The 19,437-nt window shown below is 41.4% G+C and overlaps 1 protein-coding gene across 1 annotated transcript in view; it reads right to left on the reverse strand.

Moving 5' to 3' along the window:
- The window catches only part of Mapk4 (mitogen-activated protein kinase 4), a 144,882-nt gene that overhangs the window by 107,418 nt on the left and 18,027 nt on the right, over positions 1 to 19,437 (reverse strand). The window lies entirely within an intron of this gene.

Below are 19,437 nucleotides of genomic sequence, written 5' to 3' on the forward strand. Positions count from 1 at the left end.
GGGTCTATTTAAGAGCATTCTATAGATGCCAGGCATTGTCATCTTGGTAGCTGCATAGCTTTTAAGTCTGGAGGAGAAAAAAGCCAAAGAAACAGTTAAGAATATATGGGCCACTCCCACCGATAATGGAGAAGTGTTCCTTTCTCCCCACATCCCTGTCAACATTTGTTATTGTTTGATTTCTTGATAGCAGTCATTCTTTGTGGGGTGAGGTAGAATCTCAGTATTGTTTTCATCTGCATCTCTCGAATGACCAGTGGTGTGGAGCATTTTTTCGTATATTTATGTGCTGCTTTTACTTCTTTGTCTGAGAAATGTGTCTGTTCATTTCAGATGCTCATTTTTGAATTGGGTCTTTATATTTGGAGGGGGCTGATTGTTTTGAGTTCTTTATATATTCTAGATAAGAGCCCTTTGTCTGAGGAGCAGCTGGTAAAAAATTTTTTCACATTGTAGGTTCTCTCGAATGACCAGTGATGTGGAATATTTTTTCATACATTTACTTGCTGCTTTCACTTCTTTATCTGAGAAATGTCTGTTCATTTCAGATGCTCATTTTTGAATTGGGTCTTTATATTTGGAGGGGGCTGATTGTTTTGAGTTCTTTATATATTCTAGATAAGAGCCCTTTGTCTGAGGAGCAGCTGGTAAAAAATTTTTTCCCACATTGTAGGTTGTCTCTTAGTTCTGTTGATGGTTTCTTTTGCAGTGCAGAAACTTTTTAATAAGATGAGATCCTGGTTGTTGATTCTTTCCGCTAGCTCCCGTGCTACTGAGGATTTGTTCATAAAGTCTTTTCCTATGCCAGTATCTTCAAGAGTTCTACCTAACTTATCTTCCAGCAAGTTTAGTGTTTCTGTTTTAATATTTAGATCTTTAATCCACTTGGATTTTACTTTAGTGCATGGAGAAAGATAAGGGTCTAGTTTTAATCTTTGGCAGGTTGAAATCCAGTTTTTCTAACACCATTTATTAAAGAGGCTATCTTTCCTCCAGTGGGGACAGTCAGCTCCTTTGTCAAAGATGGACCTCATCATTTATCACACCAATGAAAATTCATTTCTTATACACTTTATGCTAATTAACAAACCCTCCAGTATAGATTTCAGGCATATATGAATGCTGAATTAACTATCCTGGGATGCTGATTCCTGATTAGGATACTGCACATGCTAAATATTTAGCAGCAGGGCATGGGATGGGGAATTAAGTTGTGCACACACTGCTGCTGCATTTTTTATGAATATATTTTAAAGTAACTACCTCATGGTCACATCACTGACCTTTGTTCAAAGGGCAGAGCTGCCCATTCTGATGAACACAAAGTGCTACTGAAGATGTTCTGAGCAAGGGAACACCCTTTCCACCCCCAGGGAAAGGCAAAGTTCAGATAGGTAGAGAACGGTATAAATTCTGCTGAGTGGATTACATAAGCTATTTAGTGGATCTTGTTGGGCAGGGCAGCAGAAGTGGAAATAGTCATGGTCAAATAAGTTAAACAGTTGTCTTTGTATAGAGTTTATCCAGACCCACGCAGCACTAACACGCATGGGAACTCTCTGTAAAGTCTGCAGCGTTTCTCATGTTATTTTGTCTATAGAATCATTTTTTTTTTCCATCAGCACACCTTAACGTGCTATATTCCAAGAAACATGCTTTTAAAGAAATAAGAGAGTAAACTGGATAAACTAGCAAGGAAATATCAAGCTATGGACTGGAGAAAAAAGAAACTTCCTGCACTAAAGTTTAAGATACCAAAATAATGGGCCCCATCTTTAGGTTAGAGGCAGAACAAGTCAAGAGGGAACTTCCTCCATAAACTCCTCACAGTGAGGTACAGTGGCAGGCAGCTGGTATGACAAAGGAAAAGGAACAAGCATGTGGAATGTGCCTTGTGAACCAGCTTAATGCAAGATGGAAAATGATGAGATTAAACATCCCTGACCTGGAATACCTATGGGCATCAGTGTGCTGAGCTCGCATAAGAAATAAAATAGTCATGGGGTCAGGAGGTAGCATTCAAGGTCAACTCCAGCACAGGAGGGAAATATCCTGTTTAAAGACCAGGAAAGGTTCACTATGCATCAGAGAAGGTCACCAGCTAGAGTGAGTCTTCAGTGGCATATAAGATGGGAATCGTATACAGACTATGCACGAGTTAAGTCAAAATTTACCACAAAAAAAGAAGTACGACAGGATACCACATAGGCAGAATAAGTGAGTTAAGAAGCAAATCCGGCTCTTCCCTGGTCAGACAGGGAAATGACAGCAGGGGCTGCTCCGCAGGCAGAGTGGACCTGAGCAAACGCAGCATTTCATTTCACTTTTATGGCATCTCCAAGTAATGTGATTAATTTTTCATGTTTTTTCTTAAGCAGTGGGATCCCTGGCTGGACCGGAGTTTAGTCACTGCACAAATGTGATATTGGAAGTTCAGGGTCAGCTTTCAGTCGAACAGTCACCATCTTTGCTTATAGTGCTCTTGTCTAGCTCTCCTGTACACCCACTTTCTTATTTCAGGGAATGCAGCAGCTCACTCTCTTTGCTAACAGCCTGGTGGTTTACTTTCCCCTTCTTATCACTAGAAGTTGCAGCTGCCTGCTTGTTTTTCTCGAGCTGCTACTTCAAAGTCCTGCTAATCCACTCCCCCATCAAAATCTCAGCAAGACATGGTAAGTGGATATACACCTGCCTTGGGGTAAGTGGATATACACCTGCCTTGGGGAAGACACTTAAGGAACAGAAAAAAATAATGCAGCAGGGGAAGAAAAGGTGGCCAAGACTGAAATACCATTTTGTGAAGAGAGGGATGTGTGTGTTTCAGAGGAACCTACCATGTACTACTTTGTTACGCCAGAAACTACACTATTGTCAACTGGATCCACACAGACTCTAACTTTTTAGTTTTATATCCTCAAATTATACATAATGTCTTTTAAATATTACAAAATGAATATGTTTATGAATATGGGATTGGCAGGAATAAAAACCACAGTCTTTAAAATTTTTCTAACTGGGATGAAGTTCCTATCCGGATCAAAGTGAACTAGTATTTTGCTTGTTTGTGTCATCTTTTCTTCCAAAGAGATCTTTTAGCATTGAAATCAAATAAAAATCTATATATTGATAATTCTGTATCATTCAGGATGCCTTTGGCTACAAGCAACAAGAAACTTTTAAACTAGTGCAGTTCTTGTTTACCAATGTATAAGCCAATGTGGCACAGACATCTGGTTTTGGTTTTTTTGTTTTGTTTTGTTTCTGGTACCAGGGATTGAACTCGGGTCCTTATGCTTGCAAGGCAGGTCACCGAACTGCTGAGCTAAATCCTTGGCCCCCGACATCTGTATTTCCCTGGCATTCTCCTGGTGAAGGTGGGCAGCTCCTGGGGCACTGACCATGACAATGCCACACACATTGCCTTTCTCTGTAGCGTTTTCTTAAAATACAGGAAAATTTTCCTAGAGGATTCCAGCAAGCCCCTCTCATGGACAGTTTGAGGTCACGTGTGCAAGGAGGGGTCAGTATCCCTAACCAGTCAGACCCAGCTCTGGAGCTCAGGGTGGGTCAGCGTCCCCTTAGATGCTTGGCTAGAGAGGAGGAAAGACAAAAATGGAAGTTGGATAGACAACCAGAAACATCTACTGCCACATGCTAGTCACCATGGGAGACAAAGGTGTAAATCACAGACTATTCTCAAATCACTTAAGTGTGGTAACAGGAAACCATTATAATACACAAATTGTATCAAATACAACAGATTCCTCCAGGCAGAATCCAAGATAGACTCATTCAAGGGTTGGGGATTTAGCTTAGTGATTCTGCCACCTGCCTCGCAAGCACAAGGTCCCGAGTTCAATCCCCGGTACCCTCCTCCAAAAAAGATAGACTCATCCAAAACCAAAATCGGCTCTGCTGGAAACCAGATTACAAGGAGACTGGTTTTTTGAGAATTAGCTTAATTATATGTAATAAGCGGCTTTGTACTCCTTAGAGAAGAACATTCCATTTAGAGGCTGTAATATAATAAATAGATTAAAACCCCAGGCCATTTTCACAAATTGATTGTCTTTAAATGATTAGGATAATGCTCACAGGAAAGAAGAAAATACAAAGTAAAATGTTTGGGGAAAGTCACCCATGTTAAGGTTTTGCAGATAAGCTCTTTAGAAATACATTCACAGACACAGACTTTGTCCATTAATCACGTACTGCCACTTTTAGCTACATAAATCTCAGCTTAGGAGTGAAGTAAAGACTGATGAGTTTTTAGCAAATGTGTTCTATTTACACACCAGCGAAGTGAGAATTAGTGAGATTCTGCTGTAATTTCTACTTACGATTAATTAGCTAATGCTCTCAGAGAGTGAATGGTACAGTGAGGTTGAACTGTATTGTAGTAGACAGGCTAAATGTTAATTCTGTTCAAAACACGCTGCTCTGAATAATATGCGTAGGTGCTCTGCTCCAGGAGGTAAGCTCAAGGTGTACTAGGCTTTGGAACGCAGCTCCAAGAAGAGAGTAGGGAAAGAAAAACAGTCGTCGTTAAGTAATGAGACCTGGCAAACATTGCACTCTAACCAAGTAATCGGGGTTAACGTCACCAGTCCCATGGATACCATGCACCCCTGATATGAAATGACAGAGCCACTTCACTGCTCTGGGGTTTCTTCCAAAACCCCCACTAATCCCAGTCTAATCAGAAAAATATGAGACAAGCCCAGATCCAGGGACATCTAACCAGCATTCCTCAGGACTGTCAGGGTCACAAAAGAACAAAGTAAGACCGAGACCAGAGCATGGAGGACAAAAGTGGGATGCTGAAGGCTAGACTAAATCACAAAGAAGACTTGAATGAAAAATCCAAGTTTGGAGTTTAGGGGTTTTAAAAATCATTTTATTTTTATTAGTACATATTTGCAGTATATAATGGTTGCATTCACTATGGGGAGTTGGTACATGTACCTGACTCATCTTAAAGTCACCCTAAGGTGTGGATTATGATGTTAAAGGGGCATGGAAAATTTTTAAAGTTATCTATGGCCTGAAAGCATAATAACATCAGGTGTATTTACGATACCTTCAAAAGGCACAATACTTATCTGTGTTTATGTCTCGCTTTAGAAGCTCATGAAAAGTCTTTTATTTTTAGCTAGGCCAAGCTTACTGTAGAGAAGAAAATCAGGAATGACTTATTTAACATAGGAAAAGGCAAGGACCGAGATCAAACTTCAAGACGGGTTGCTGAGAAGGCCGGCGGAGCCGTTAGTGAATGAAGCAGGAGTGCAGGACTCAGAAGCCTTCTCCTGCTGTCAGTGATGGGATCAAGTTGTAAATTCCTGGAGGGCAGGAACAGTTTCTTACTTGTAACTGCCACAGTGTTTGGCATACAGATGTTTAATGTTACAGTCTGTTGAGTCCATTTAGAATATCAAGTTTCAAGGCCTAACGTTTCTTAGAAAGTTTTAGCAGTGAGGGGAAGAGGCGTGAAGGTGGTGATAACTGGAGGGAGACTTGAAGTCCTGGAAGCTCTTAAAACACAAAAGGATGGATGTGTAAGGGTGAACTTTCAGACACAGAGGCACTTTAAAATTTATGTTCTAATTCCAAACCCCACTATATATTTAGCGCCCCACCCCCAGCCAACTCAGCTTCTCAAAGGAACTGAAGTGAGGGCTTTACCAGGCAGTGGCCCTAAAGCAACACCGCTTTATCCTTTGCCAAAGCTCTGCCTACTTAACATCTCACTTAACCTTAACTGTCACCTTGAGGTTAATCCCCTCAAAATAGTTCCCCTCATTTAACTTACTCTATCATTCTTGCCACCTTCTGAAGTAGTTCTGAAAGTCCTCCGCTGTGAATATCTTTATAGGTATGACACAGAATATGGTTCATCCTGCTGCTGGGTGCCATCCAATGGAAAGGCAGGATCATAAAAAGATTGCTATGTGCCCTCTTCCACCATATTCACTGGATCTGGCACCATTCCATTTCTGGCTCATCCCCAAAGTCAAAATGACCATGAAAGATAAATGCTTTGAATCAATTCAGGACATCGAGGCAGCCATGACAGTGAAACTAAAGACCCTGAAGAATGAGGAGTTCTAGAACTGCAAGAAAAATAGGGTAAGTGCATTCAAAGTGAGAGGAAGTATTCTGAAGATGAGTGGCACTGGGTCTTTTAATGTGATACAGTTTTTACTAAAACACACAACATAATTTTTTGATCACACCTCCCGAGCTCAATTCATTCTCCCAAGGGTTACATATAGACCAGCTCAGTGCTCACTTCGGCAGCACGTACACATGTACAGCAGCTTAGACAGATAAAGCAGACATTATAGAAAGGAGTGCTGTTTGGTAGCAATTCACACACGAGAAGAGATATGGCAGTTATCACTAGCCATAAGTTCAATAAGTGGCAAGTGTGATGGAGCTGCTTAATAAAAAGAAGCTAACACATCTCAGGCCACACTGATGGAAGGAGAAAGGTCAAATGATGGGTGTAACAATCCCACTGCACTTGCTGTTTAGAATAAGTCATAATGGGATGTATCATTACTACTTTCCAAAATTGCCTAGACTATTTTTCCACCAATGGGGATTAAGCCCAGGGTCTCTGCCCTGATTTACATGCCCAACACTGTCCTCCTTTTCTGAGACAGGGTCTTGCTAAGTTACTCAATCTAGACTTGAACTGACTATCCTCTTGATTCAGTCTCACAGAATGCTGGGATTACAAGCGTGGACCACCAGGCCTAGAGAGCCTAGATCTTAAGTGTTCAGTTTAATAAGTTTGGTGACTGTATCAACCCATATGACCATCACTGTTATCAAGAAACAGAATGTTTCCCCTCTCAGAAAACCCCTAGGCTACTCTCACCAAAACCAACCACAGATCAATTTTGGTTTTTTGTTTGTTTGCTTGTATTTGTGGTACTAAGGAACTAACTACCCAAAGGTGCTCTACTACCAAGCCACACCCCCAGCCCTTTTTATTTGATACAGAGTCTCACTAAGTTTCCCAGGCAACCTGCAATCTTCCTGCCTCAGCCTCCTGAGTAGCTGGAATTATAGGTACGTGCACTCAGCTTGCACAGTTCTGATTTCAGATACCATATACCAATTAGTTTTGTCTCTTCTTGAATTGCATAGAAACAGAATCACTTAGGAGATATTCTTTTTAATTTATTTATTACTGCATGTTTCCAGTACATAATGATTACATTTATCTTGCGGGAGTTTGTGTCAATATATAACATATACTAATTCTTTTATTCATCCACTCCCCTACCCATCCCCAGACTCCCTTCAACTCATATTCCCCTTCCTATTTGCAAAAGCTCTATTTCCAATTTTTTTTTCATTCCTTATTTATTGATCGATTTATCGATTTACTCAATACCTTATGCTTTTTTAATCCCTTTTTTCTCCCTTCCCTCCCCACTCCATGTCTTGATCCCCTTCCCATTTGGAAAAGATCTCCCTACTTCCAATTACCTTTTATTTTGCTATGTTTTAAGAGAAATTGTGCAGTATTGAAATTTGTGTGTCTCATTTATTTCACCTAACATTATGGTCTCAAGGCACATACATTTTACCTGTGAATGTCTCAAATTTATCCTTCTTTATGACAGAGTAGTACTCCATTGGGTATAATTACCACCTTTCTCTATCCACTCATCTGTGAGTGAATAGGTTGCTTTCAAGACTTAGCTAGTAAAAATTATGCTGCTATAAACATGGGTATGCATATATCACTGAAACATGATGTCTTCAATTTTTCAGAAAGATATCTAAAAGGGAATAGCTGGGTCAAATGGAATTTCTATTTTTAGTGTTTTGAGGAATCTCCATACTGATTTCCGTAGTAGTTGTAGTAGTTTACCTTCCCACCAACAATGTAGAAGGTTGTTTTTTATCACAGCCTGGCCAGCATTTGTCATTTGATTTCTTGACTTCTTCTCCCGGCTTTTTCCACTATTATGGGGTTCTGCTGCATGTATGGTATTTTGTTTCTTTTTATTGTCAAGTATGATTCCATTTTCTATGATTATTCTGCGGTTTGTCCATACATTTCCTGTTGATTAACCCTCACGCGATTCTGATATGGGACTTTACAAACAAAGCTACTATGTGGCCAGGGATGCAGCTCAGTGGTGCTGAGTTCAATCCTCGGTACCAGGAAAACAAAAACAAAACAAAAAACACAGAAGGCTGCTATGAACATTCTCTTACTAGTCTTTCTAGAGACCTGTGTTTTCATTCCTCTTGTGCACCTAAAAGGATAGGTGTTACGTCTAACTTTTTAAGAACTGCCAATGGTTCTTTATGACTGTGGCACTTCCCACTCTCCCAGTGTGGCAGGAGTAGCCCAGTTGCTTCACCTCATTGAAAACATTTCGTATTGCCAATACTTATGACATTGGCTATTCCAGTGCTTACGAATGATGTTTTTTGTGGTTTTAATCATATTTCTCTTACGACAAATGATGCTAATTCCATGACTTGCCATTTGTCTATCAAATGTCTGTTCAAGTCTTTTGCTCATGTTTTCACTGGGCTGCTCATCTTTTATTACTGCTTTATAGGTGCTCTGTAAATATTTCATTTTAAACTTTATTTATTCGTACTGCCAATATTTCCCTCCCATCTTTGTAATGCCTATTCATTTTCTTAATAACATCTCTTCATGAAAAGAAATGTCTGGTTTTGACAAATTTCTTTCCTTTTTTTTATGCTTAATATTTTATTGTGCCCCTAACCTCTTAAGTAATCCAAATTCTTAAAGACAATGGCCTGCATCTTCTTGAAGTTTTCTGTTTCGCCCAGACATTAAATCTATGATGCATCTCAAATTAGTTTTTGATACTTAGTATTAGGTAGGGATAAAGCCTTGCTTTACCTACAGATATAGATCCTTCTTTTTTCCAGCACCATCTGATAAAGTCTTCCCTTTGAATCAACTTCACATCTTTGTCAAAAATCAATTGAGTGACTCCGTATGGGTCGATTTCTGGACTCTCTGTTCTGTTTCATTGATCCATTTGTCTTTCTTTATGCCAGCTTTATAGCTGTCTTTATTTCTGTCGCTTTTAGTAAATCCTGACATCAGGAAGTGAGAGTCTGCCAACTTTCTTCTTTCTTAATATTGTTTTGCTATTTTAGGTCCTTTACATTTGCATATAAAATTTACAATCAGCCGGTCAATTTTTTCAGATTAGCCTCCCAGGATTTTGAATGGAACTTTTCAATGTCCCGACCCATTTGGAGGAAACGGATACAGTTGTCATTGCTTATAACAACAATAACAGTAACTCTTCACACAGCTCACACTACAAGTCCCGCCCTTTGTGTATCTTGACGGTGATGGGAGGAGCTCAGAATTATTACCCAAAGAGCTCAGAATTATTACCACTTTACAGATAGGGGAGCTTCTACTTGGAAAGACTGAGCAGTATCTAGGTGTTTCCACCAGGCTTCCCAAAGCCGGCTTGCAGCCAGAGGAAGTGCTTGTCAGGTGGAAACCATGCCACATGAGAGAACTAAGCACTGCCAGGATACAGAAACAGCAGTGATGGGAAGATGTGACGGTTTGTCTAAAAATCCCTGAATGATTATGTGAAAGAATCTGGGGTAGAAACTGCAAAAAGCTAGTTTTAATGATGCAAACTAAGGGAGGGACCTCAACCTAGAATCTGGGGTAGAAACTGCAAAAAGCTAGTTTTAATGATGCAAACTAAGGGAGGGACCTCAATTACTAGTAATCTCTTGTTAGAGGTTAGGTGCTTGGATTATGGAGCTGGTGATTAAATGTATGGACCATGGAGCTAGTCACCTGTTTCCTAATGCCACTGTCACTAGCTGTGTGCACATGGGCAAGTCGCTTAACCTCTTTGTCTCCATTTCTTCACCTACAAAATAGAGATAAAAGTATTGGGTCAATGACAATAATTGTACAGGACTCATATCAGTATCTGGTACATAGGAGATACCATATACAGGTTAAGAGGTACAAAGTTTAGAAATGTGATGGATAATTTCGTGAGACAGTAAGTTTTAACTCTGAGTGTTCTAAACATGTTGGAAGTGCCACTGATTCTGGTAGCTGTAGAAAAGACTCCTGCATTAGCTGAAAAACTGGGCCACATAGTCTCTACAATTCCTTTTCTTCAGTTCTAAGACCAATGATTCTGTCAACATTTCAAAAGTTAATGAACAGAATAATAGGCATGCTGATCTTCTCCCCTCCATCAATCAATATTCTCACTTTATTCGATCAACAAATCCCTGTACTGCTTGAAAACAAAAGCCTCTAATTGACATAAGGAAATCCAATGCAGTTTGTGCCTGCACAAGGTAATGTAACATAACAGAAAGAAGACAGAGGGCAAGCAGAGGACTTGTGACCAATCTGCCCACGACATGAGCTGGTTGCTTCCACTGGGCCTTGGCTTTGATTCTCTGACTGAGATCTATACAAGACCATGACGAGAAGCCATGTCATCAGCCTACCTCAGAGAATGGTAAGTATTTCTTCTCTGGTATTTCTTCACTAGCTCCATTCTTCTAGATTTCCTCCTATCCCATTTCTTGAGACAGGTAGGCTCTGCAAGCCTTCAAGACACTTTTGTTCCCAAGTCTCTCGCCTTCTCTAACTGACTCCTGCCTGCTTTGCTTATATTTGAAAATGAGCTGTCTAATTAACTTCCAGAACTTTGTGGTCTTTCTGGCCGTTAAAATCATCCATGCCATATAGAAGGCCGCTGCATTTCTAGCTGTATTTCTATTCATGGCAGCAGGCACAGACCATATCTGTCCCCCTTCACAGAGGAGGAACATTTTAGCATTTCAAGAGGAGCTCATTATGGGCCCCGCTGGGCCTATTTGCTAATATGACAGAGAAACCCCTTGAGACCAAGGGTAAGGAGCCCGTGGTGGGAGCAGAGATCAAAAGTACTAGCCTTCAGCCATGTGCAGCCACTTACCAGACATGTGACCTTGAACAATTCCCTTAATCTTTCTGAGCCTTTCCTCCTCCTCCGAAATAGGACACATGGTGAAAGAACAGTGATAGCAAGACCTCTACCATTCACCTGTACTTTACACTTGTGATGCATCTAACAGATGTCACAAAGAAGACCCTGTGAATGCAATGCTTCACAAACCATAACTACACTAAACAAATAAGGCTGTTCTTCGGTCACACTGGATAAATAAACTAGTAACAATACACATGCTAAAGAAACCAAGTTCTGCACGGTTACTAGGTCTGCAGGCTACATCTTCAATTTTACTGGGTTCTAAATTTTAATAAGTGCTAGAAGACACATCTTAAATCAACATGGCTACTGTCAGATACTATTGCTGGGAACATCTACAAAAGACAGGATTAAGGGAAGGATGTAGCATGGAAACAAAAGTGCCAGAGCTAGTTTCAATAAGAGTCTTTATTATTTGTGAGATTCCAAACCCATTGCTATTCCTATCTGCATTTCTAGTTCCTGAGTCTCACCCACTGAATAGGCTGAGAGGAAAAATAAAGTTACACACAAGAAGAAATAATTTGCTAAAGTTATGAATATAGTGGGCAAATATTATGATTTTTCTAAGCCATACACACACACACACAAAGAATCCTTTTTCTATGTGCTCAATAGAATGCAAAGCCAGAAGTCAGGTCAATTGTCGTGGTGATACGAATTTAAATAAGCATCATCACATTTAGAAAGAAGACCTTAATCAAGCAGAATCCCTGATTTCAACCTTTAGTGTTGAGAAGAACAGCTTCATTAAAAGCACAAAATACACACTTCACTGCTCCTTCACTGCACATGTTCCTGGCTAGTGAAAGAAGAGAACTCGCCGTTCCTGAAGGCCTATGATGTGCTGAGCTCCAGGTATTGAGGAACCGGATGACTTAACCTTCCAAGCCTGATGAGACCTTAGAGCGAAAGGGGGCATGGAAGGATGACAAGCTGTGCTGAGGCCGTCCCTGGTAGAGCAGAATGCATTGTTCATCTGCGCACAGCTCACAGCACAGCTTTGATGACCTCCAAGGGTGAAAGAATCATTAATCCACACTCTCATTGCCTGTGTGGTATAATATTATTATTCCACTCCAATGATATATCTGTGTTTACCTTTCAGCTCTAATATCAGCCCAGCAGGAAAGCCCATTAATTGCTATTGAGAAAACTTCCTCCTTAGCTTGCGTGAAGTGTTCTGAGCTGGACTCAGGAATCTGCAGAGCTGCTAACAGGGCCTGGAGCTGTCTCCTCCCACCCAGCTCAGATCCAAAGGGGCAGACCTGCAAATGCTTCAGCAGCCGAGCTGGTACTGTCCTCATCCCTCTGCTACATGATGCTCACCAGTGAATGAGCTCAAATCCTTCTCCAAGGGGGAAGTCACAACTAGGATTGGATAAAAACATAATTTCCGGGCTGCAAATAGTTTTTACACCACTAATTGAAATTCAAATTTAAAAAGTGCTTGTATTTCTGCTTTCTTCTTCTTTCTATGGTTTTTCCTTCAAGGGACAACCTGACTTAGTGTTATCTTATAGAGTTGCTGTGTAAACTAAGTATAATAATGGATCTAAAAGTTCTCTGGAAAAATATTGGCAATGTATGTTTGCAGATGAGAGGATAACCACACAGGACAACAAAATCGTCAGCTATGAATTCTCTTTTAGCTACAATTTGAACTCTTGTATCCAATTCTCTCAAAGCAATTAGGAGCTAACAAAAGCTTGCTCAGGAAATAAAAATGTGGCAGGATGGATGCAGTGAAAGTTAAAAGAAAGAAGCATGTTCCAGCCACAGGCAATTGGACAAGTACATGTTTGACCAGAACTGTAACTTGGTTCCAAAAGACTGTGGACATACCATTATCATGCATTTAGAATTAAACTTCTCTAGTAGGCTCTTGGGTCACTTGTTTCTCCCACTTTTTCCTATGTCCATAAAACATCCGTCTAAGCTGAGTTTGGGTTAGATGCATTAAGTAATCTGTACGCCCAAGAGCATGATGATTCCTGAAGCTATGGGTAGGCACTGACAGGACCCCAAATGGTGACATGGAGTATAAACAGCTAGATAACCTGTGTCCCAGGATTGTTCCTTCAGTATATTTTCACCTAGAATCTAATGTGTTTCTGAATTTTTAAAAAATTTATATATCATGCATACTTAGTGGATTAAAGGGAGACTCTTCTTTGTGGATGGCATGTGCTAGTAAAAATTTCTGTTTCTTTTAGCAAAGGGACACACAGATGCTACTGGGGTAGAGTCCTAATACACCTGTTATAAACTCCTCCTATCATCATGTGGCTGTGCCCCCTCTCCCATCAAGAGGTGCAGTTTATTTTTCCTTCTGTGCAGATGGGATCATCTTGTGACTTGCTTTGATCAACAAAAGTTGGTGGAAACGATGTACATTCTGGTCTTTGAGCCTGGGTCTTAAGGCATTTAGTGCCTCTGCTTCCTTTTTCAGAAACCAGATAAGATGTCCAGCTACCCTGAGACCACAATGCTGTGAGAAAGCTCAAGCCAGATGTGGACCTGAAGGAACATGTGGATGTGAATGTTCTGTCACAGCTGAACTCAGCCAGTAGCTGAGAGTAGAGCAATGAGCGACCCCTTTTATGCCACAGGGAAAAGAATCACCCAACCAAGCACTGCCCAATTATAAAATTATGAGAAGTAATAAATCACTGTTATTTTTAAGATACCAAGTTTTGGAATTGTTATGTAAGAGTAAATAACTGAAATAGCGACGTCTTCATTCCACCTCAGAAAGTACACTCAGGAATGCTGACATAAATGGCACTATCAAACCCTTCTGTGCAATAAGTAGCTAAAATTATCCATTTATGGTCTTGGGAAGTTGAGCGTATGCCTTTAATGTGCTCCTACTTCCTGTTTCATGATTAAACTCTCTAGAAACATGTACTAGGTCTCATGTACCAGTTTAACTTAATGGGAAGTCAACTCAGACAAAGAGCCAAAAGCCGAAGCTCCAGCCCTGACTCTTGCCCTTTTGTCTCTCTTCAAACTTGGGGAAGGCATCTGCTGTAGTTTAGATCCTGAATGTTCTCCAAATGTTCCTGTGTCGAAGGTTTGGTCTTGGTCTGGCATGACTGGAAGGTGGTAAAAACTTTAAGAAGTAGGCCCTACTGGGAGGTCTGTATACCCTCGATGGGGTTATAGAGTACAGGCCTCTTGTTCCTCCTCTCTGTTTTCCTGCCATTAGGTGAGCAGTTTTGCTCTATTTTGCATTCCACCATGATATGCTGCCTCAACACAGGCCCAAAACAACCGATCCGAACAATCATGGATGGGGAACCGACAAAACTGTGAGCCTAACTAAACCTTTTCTCATTATGAGTTAATTATCTCAGATATTTGTTATAGTGATGCAAAGATGATTAACATAGCATTTAAACACTGTCAGAGTCTTAGTCCATTCAAGCTGCTGTAACAAAGTATTTCAGCAGGGCTAGAGATGTAGCTAAGTAGTGGAGTGCTTTTCTAGCATGCACAACATCCTAGGTTCGATGCCCAGTACTGAAAAACAAAGCAAAACAAAACCTACAAAACAAAAAAGTTCAGCACCTTACAGAAATCTGTTTCTCACAATTCTGGAGATGGAGAGAATTTGGTGTCTAGTGTGGGCCCTCTTCCTCACAGGTGGTACCTTCTTAATGTGTCCTCGTGTAGCAGAAGGGACAAAAAAAAGCTCTCTCGGGCCTCTTTTGTAAGGGCATTAGTTTCATTCATGAGTGCAGAACCCTCAAATCCTATTCAGCTTCCAAGGGGCTCAACTCTTAAAACTATCACATTAAAGATTAGGTTTCAACATAACAACTTGGAGGGGATACAACACTCAGATCATAACAATCTTTTCTGCTTGTTTCTCATTTATAAGATTGGATAACTTCATAGGGTTTTGTTTTGTTTTTACATTACTGGGGATCAAACCTAGGGTTTTGCATATACTAGGCAGCCAGTTCTACAGATTTATTGTAGGAGCCAAATTAAGCAGAATATGTCAACAAGTTTTGCAAAATATGAGGCAACATTTTTACCAGCCATAAAAATACTTCATATTATTTTTTCAGATTGTAACAACTTATTCATCCTTCCAAAAACCCTGCAATTTGAAGGTGTTACCACTAGATGGCAATGGTATCTAAATCAGGGCCTCCAAAATCCTAGATAAGGATGAAACACAAAAGGAAGAGTTTGAAACATATGGAAGGAAGTACCTGCCTGAAGTGATTGTACTGAGAACATTTTGAGGTTCTACTCTACCTCAGTGGAAAAGAGATTCTTTCCTTCTCTGATACAATAAAGATAAAGAAAAAATATCCATAAAAATGGCTAACCTATATTGAGCTACCGTGAGCCATGCTGTTCCCAGTGTTTTATAAGAATGATCTTATTTCCTCCTCCACAATTTCTATCATTATTGCCACATGTTTACAGAGCAGGACTCTGAGACTCAAGTACATTAGAACACACTAGTAATTCCTCAGCTGAGATTCACAGTGAGGCTCATTCTAGGAATAGCAGTAAGAGCTCCAGTGCCCTACGTCTGCTTTCCTCAAGCACAGAGGGTGATTTTCCAGTTTAATTTTCCAGCAACCATTCTCCTGACAATTAGCATTTCTTGTAGGAGTAATGTGTTTAAAATATGACAACTGGTAATTACCAAAGGTCTCTCGGCTACATTGATCAAGCCAAATCTGGCAGCTTTGACAAACCAGTGCCAATTAAAATGTTGCTCAGAAATTGTTTCATGATACAGAAAAAAAAACTGTCATGAATTAAATTTAGAAAAGCTTCTTGGGCACAAATATTGTATAAATGATTCCACACAAGTCCTTTTGAATGGATATAGGTATCCCTGTTAGTACAATCCAAGGAGCCTCTACTCATTTTTCCACTCATGGTAACAGTCGTTAATGAGTAGTCAACACTCACTCCCTGGGCTCCTTGCTGAGCAAGGGTCACCTGTGCACAAACGGACACTGAAGCAGAACAGCCCCCGGGGACCGGCTGAACACAGGCAAAGTCAGTCACATTTCTCATTGCTATAGTTTAGATCTAACACATCCCCCAAGGGTCTCATGTGCTTGGAGGAGGGGCTGTTGGAAGGTAACTGTGAGGGCTCTCACCTCATCAGTGCATTGATCCATTGATGAAATCATAATTTGATGGTAGTATTAGGTGGTGGTGTGATTTGGATCTATAGTGTTCTCCAAAAGTCTCTTATGTCCAGAGGCAGGGCTTTTGGAAGGTGCCTGGATCATGGGCACTACACTCAGTGGATTAATCTATTAATCTAAATGTGCTGTTAGGAGGTGGGGTCTGGTGGGTCACTGGGGGCATGACCTGGAAGGGTGTATTCTTGTCCCTGCCCTCCTTCTTACACACACACACACACACACACACGCACACACACACACACAATTTATTTTCTGGCTGCCACAGGACGAGCAGTTTTCCTCTACCAGTTCCTTCTGCTGTGCCATTACTGCCTTGGAGCCAGCCAACCATGGTCTGAACTCTCTGAACTTACTAGTCAAAAAACGCCCCCTTCTCCTTTAAGTTTCAGGTGTCAGGTGTTTTGTCCCAGAAAAAAGAAAGTGGCTGACAGAAGATGGAATCTTAAGAGGTGAGGTCTAGATGAAGGAAGTGGGTCACTGAGGCATGACCTCAGGGACCATATCTTGTTTCTGGCCCCTTCTTGGGCTCTTCCTCTCTCCCTCTGCTTCCCAGCTGCCATGAGGTGAGCAGCTTTGCTCCATCAAGGTATCGCTGCTTTGCCACAGGCCTAAAAATCAGTGGAGCCAGCTGACCAGGGTCTGAAACCTCTAAACTCTGAGCCAAAATAATCTTTCCTCCTTTGTCACTCTCCAGTATTTTAACATAGAAATTGAAAGCTAACAAGTACACATTCCGGACAACTTTTAGGCAGGATTCAACCTTCTCTATAGAAAAGCCAGATATGTAGTATATATCTCAGGCCACTGTCACCACACAGCATATCTCAGAGAGATCATGGAAGAGAGAAAGAGAAGGGGGAGAGATGCTACTTAGCCCAGCACAGTCCACACTGGAAGATAGGGAATGTCTTCAGGGGTCAGTACTGGATAAACCTGTACAGCAGCAAATTAGGGGGAAAAATCATCAATGTATGAGCCTGTGGATACCATTAACAGCTCCGTGGAGAGGGAGTCTGGAGTGAGTGCTATTGATGTTTGCAGTTTGTGGTCAATGCTTTTGCTCTACATTTGACTATTTAGTATTTGATGAGCAGGTCAGTCTCCTGGCTTCTCATTAGTCATTGTCATTCCACTCTTTTGTTATCCTTGTAACCTCCTGAATGAAATGAACTCCTTCAGTGATTATTAAAGATAAAACACCAGAGGTCAATAGTTCCCAATGACAAATGCACACAGATCTGCTGGCACGGAAGCAGAGTGAACTCAGAGGACAGCCCTTGACGAAGGCATATTACTGGCTGGAGCCACCATACACACAAGGGCACAGGATGACCGCAAGAGTGGGGGATACAGTTTGTGACTCGGAGAACACACAACAATAATAACCCAAGTATAACACAAACACTTCTATTTTTACTCTCCCAAATTAAGGAATTTGCACTGCTCAAATTATAAAAGGGGGGGTCTTTGGTGGGGGGTTGGGATATACTTAGCTATAGTCCCAGTCCTTTTTATTATTTGAGACAGGGTCTTAGTAAGTCATTAAGTTACCCAAGCTGGTGTAAAACTTGCGATCATCCTCCTCCCTCCATCGCCGTCCCAGAATATTGGGATTGCAACCACACCAGCTGTTAGCTTTTGGAGGTTGTATTTTTTAATGAATACAAGACATGCCATAGAGGCTCAGTTCCATTCGTTCAGCTTCACATTCTGTCACTGCTAGGGGCACGCGGAGCGGATGGGACATCAGGATTTGCATGCTCTCACTTCACACCTCCACCATATCCCCAGAACAGTCCTGCAGGCACATGCAAGTCTTCTTTCACAGAGAAGAAAAGACACAAAGAGCTCGGACAGATGCTCTGGACTATAGAAAGCGATAGCCCAGGCATGTAAAATAGGAAACAGTACACAGATGCTTAAGGGTGATAGACTCTGCTTGGTTTTTATCAAGGAATCTCTCCCAGCTGAACTTCCAGCGTCAGTCCCCAAGAAGCAAGAGGACTTCGGGCACTCTTCTGCAGAAGTTACAGCCATGAGATGAGCGTGAAGTCACTCCACACCCAGTATACCTTCTGACAGACAGATGTTTCCGAGGCAGATGTTTACAACCTTCTAATTCACTGCTGCTGAGAGGAAAGCCAGAGGTCAGTCCCTTGGTCTGGGGCTTCCCCAGCTTCACATGTATCAGGATCACCTGCAAAGGCTCCAGCCAGAGAGCCAGAAATTCTGATTAAGAGTAAGGAGCAGAAAGAATGAGCCTTGCTAGACACATTTCTAGCTGCTGTTGCTGAACTGCAGACTGTAGTTGGGAGCACCACTGGCCTGGTTTACCTACATGCTCGGTGCAGTAATTCCTCGTATGGTTACAGGCTGAGCTATTCTGGCAGCAGAGAGTTCACTGACACACAAGGCAGCCCAGAACTTTCGTAGACCACTGTGGGTGACCACAGTTGGGGGCAGATGATGGATGCAGAATTCTGGCTTCTCAACAAGGGTACCTGGGCACCCTCTCTATGCCATATGAGCAGAGGGCTTCCCACTTAAAGTCACCAAATGTCATAACCTATAGCTTCTTCATAATCTAATAGCCCAGTGGGTTTCATCTAAGAAGCCCCTATGCCCAGACTCCACCCAGACTGAATGAATCAGAATTTGGGAGAGCATTTTCTTTGGAAGTTCCCAGGTGATTCCAACAAGCACCTAGGGTAGAAACCCACTGGCCAATTCCAACCCCTTCACTGTACAGATGAGAAGCCTGTGACCCAAATTATGGAAAAGACTCCAAATCTTCTGTTTTTTGTTTTGGTTTGGTTTGGTTTTTTTGCACTGGGGATCAAACTCAGGACCTTGCGCTTGCAAGACCCCCTCCAACCCTTCTTTAAGCTGCCCATTCTTCATCTTTCTAGTTAGACTGGAAGTCTACTCAATACATAACATCCTCAAAAGGATGAAGGTAATTCTGTGGGGCTTGTTAAAGATGTCATTGAGCTCTGTGAGGAAAAAAGACCAAGTGGAACTTTCCTAGGTACTGAAAACTAAGAGGACATGTAATATACCCTAGCCAATAACTGCTGTCACACTAACTCTAAGTAACTGCGGATTCTAATCTTATTTACTCTCAACCCATAGGCACATGGAGCTCCCCCAGAGCAGGCCACCGGCCACTCACAGGGGAAATGATAAACTTTGTTTGGCTGCCTACT

This window comes from Fukomys damarensis, unplaced genomic scaffold (genome assembly GCF_012274545.1).
Source record: "Fukomys damarensis isolate Sample0158 unplaced genomic scaffold, DMR_v1.0_HiC HiC_scaffold_30, whole genome shotgun sequence".
Taxonomy (NCBI): domain Eukaryota; kingdom Metazoa; phylum Chordata; class Mammalia; order Rodentia; family Bathyergidae; genus Fukomys; species Fukomys damarensis.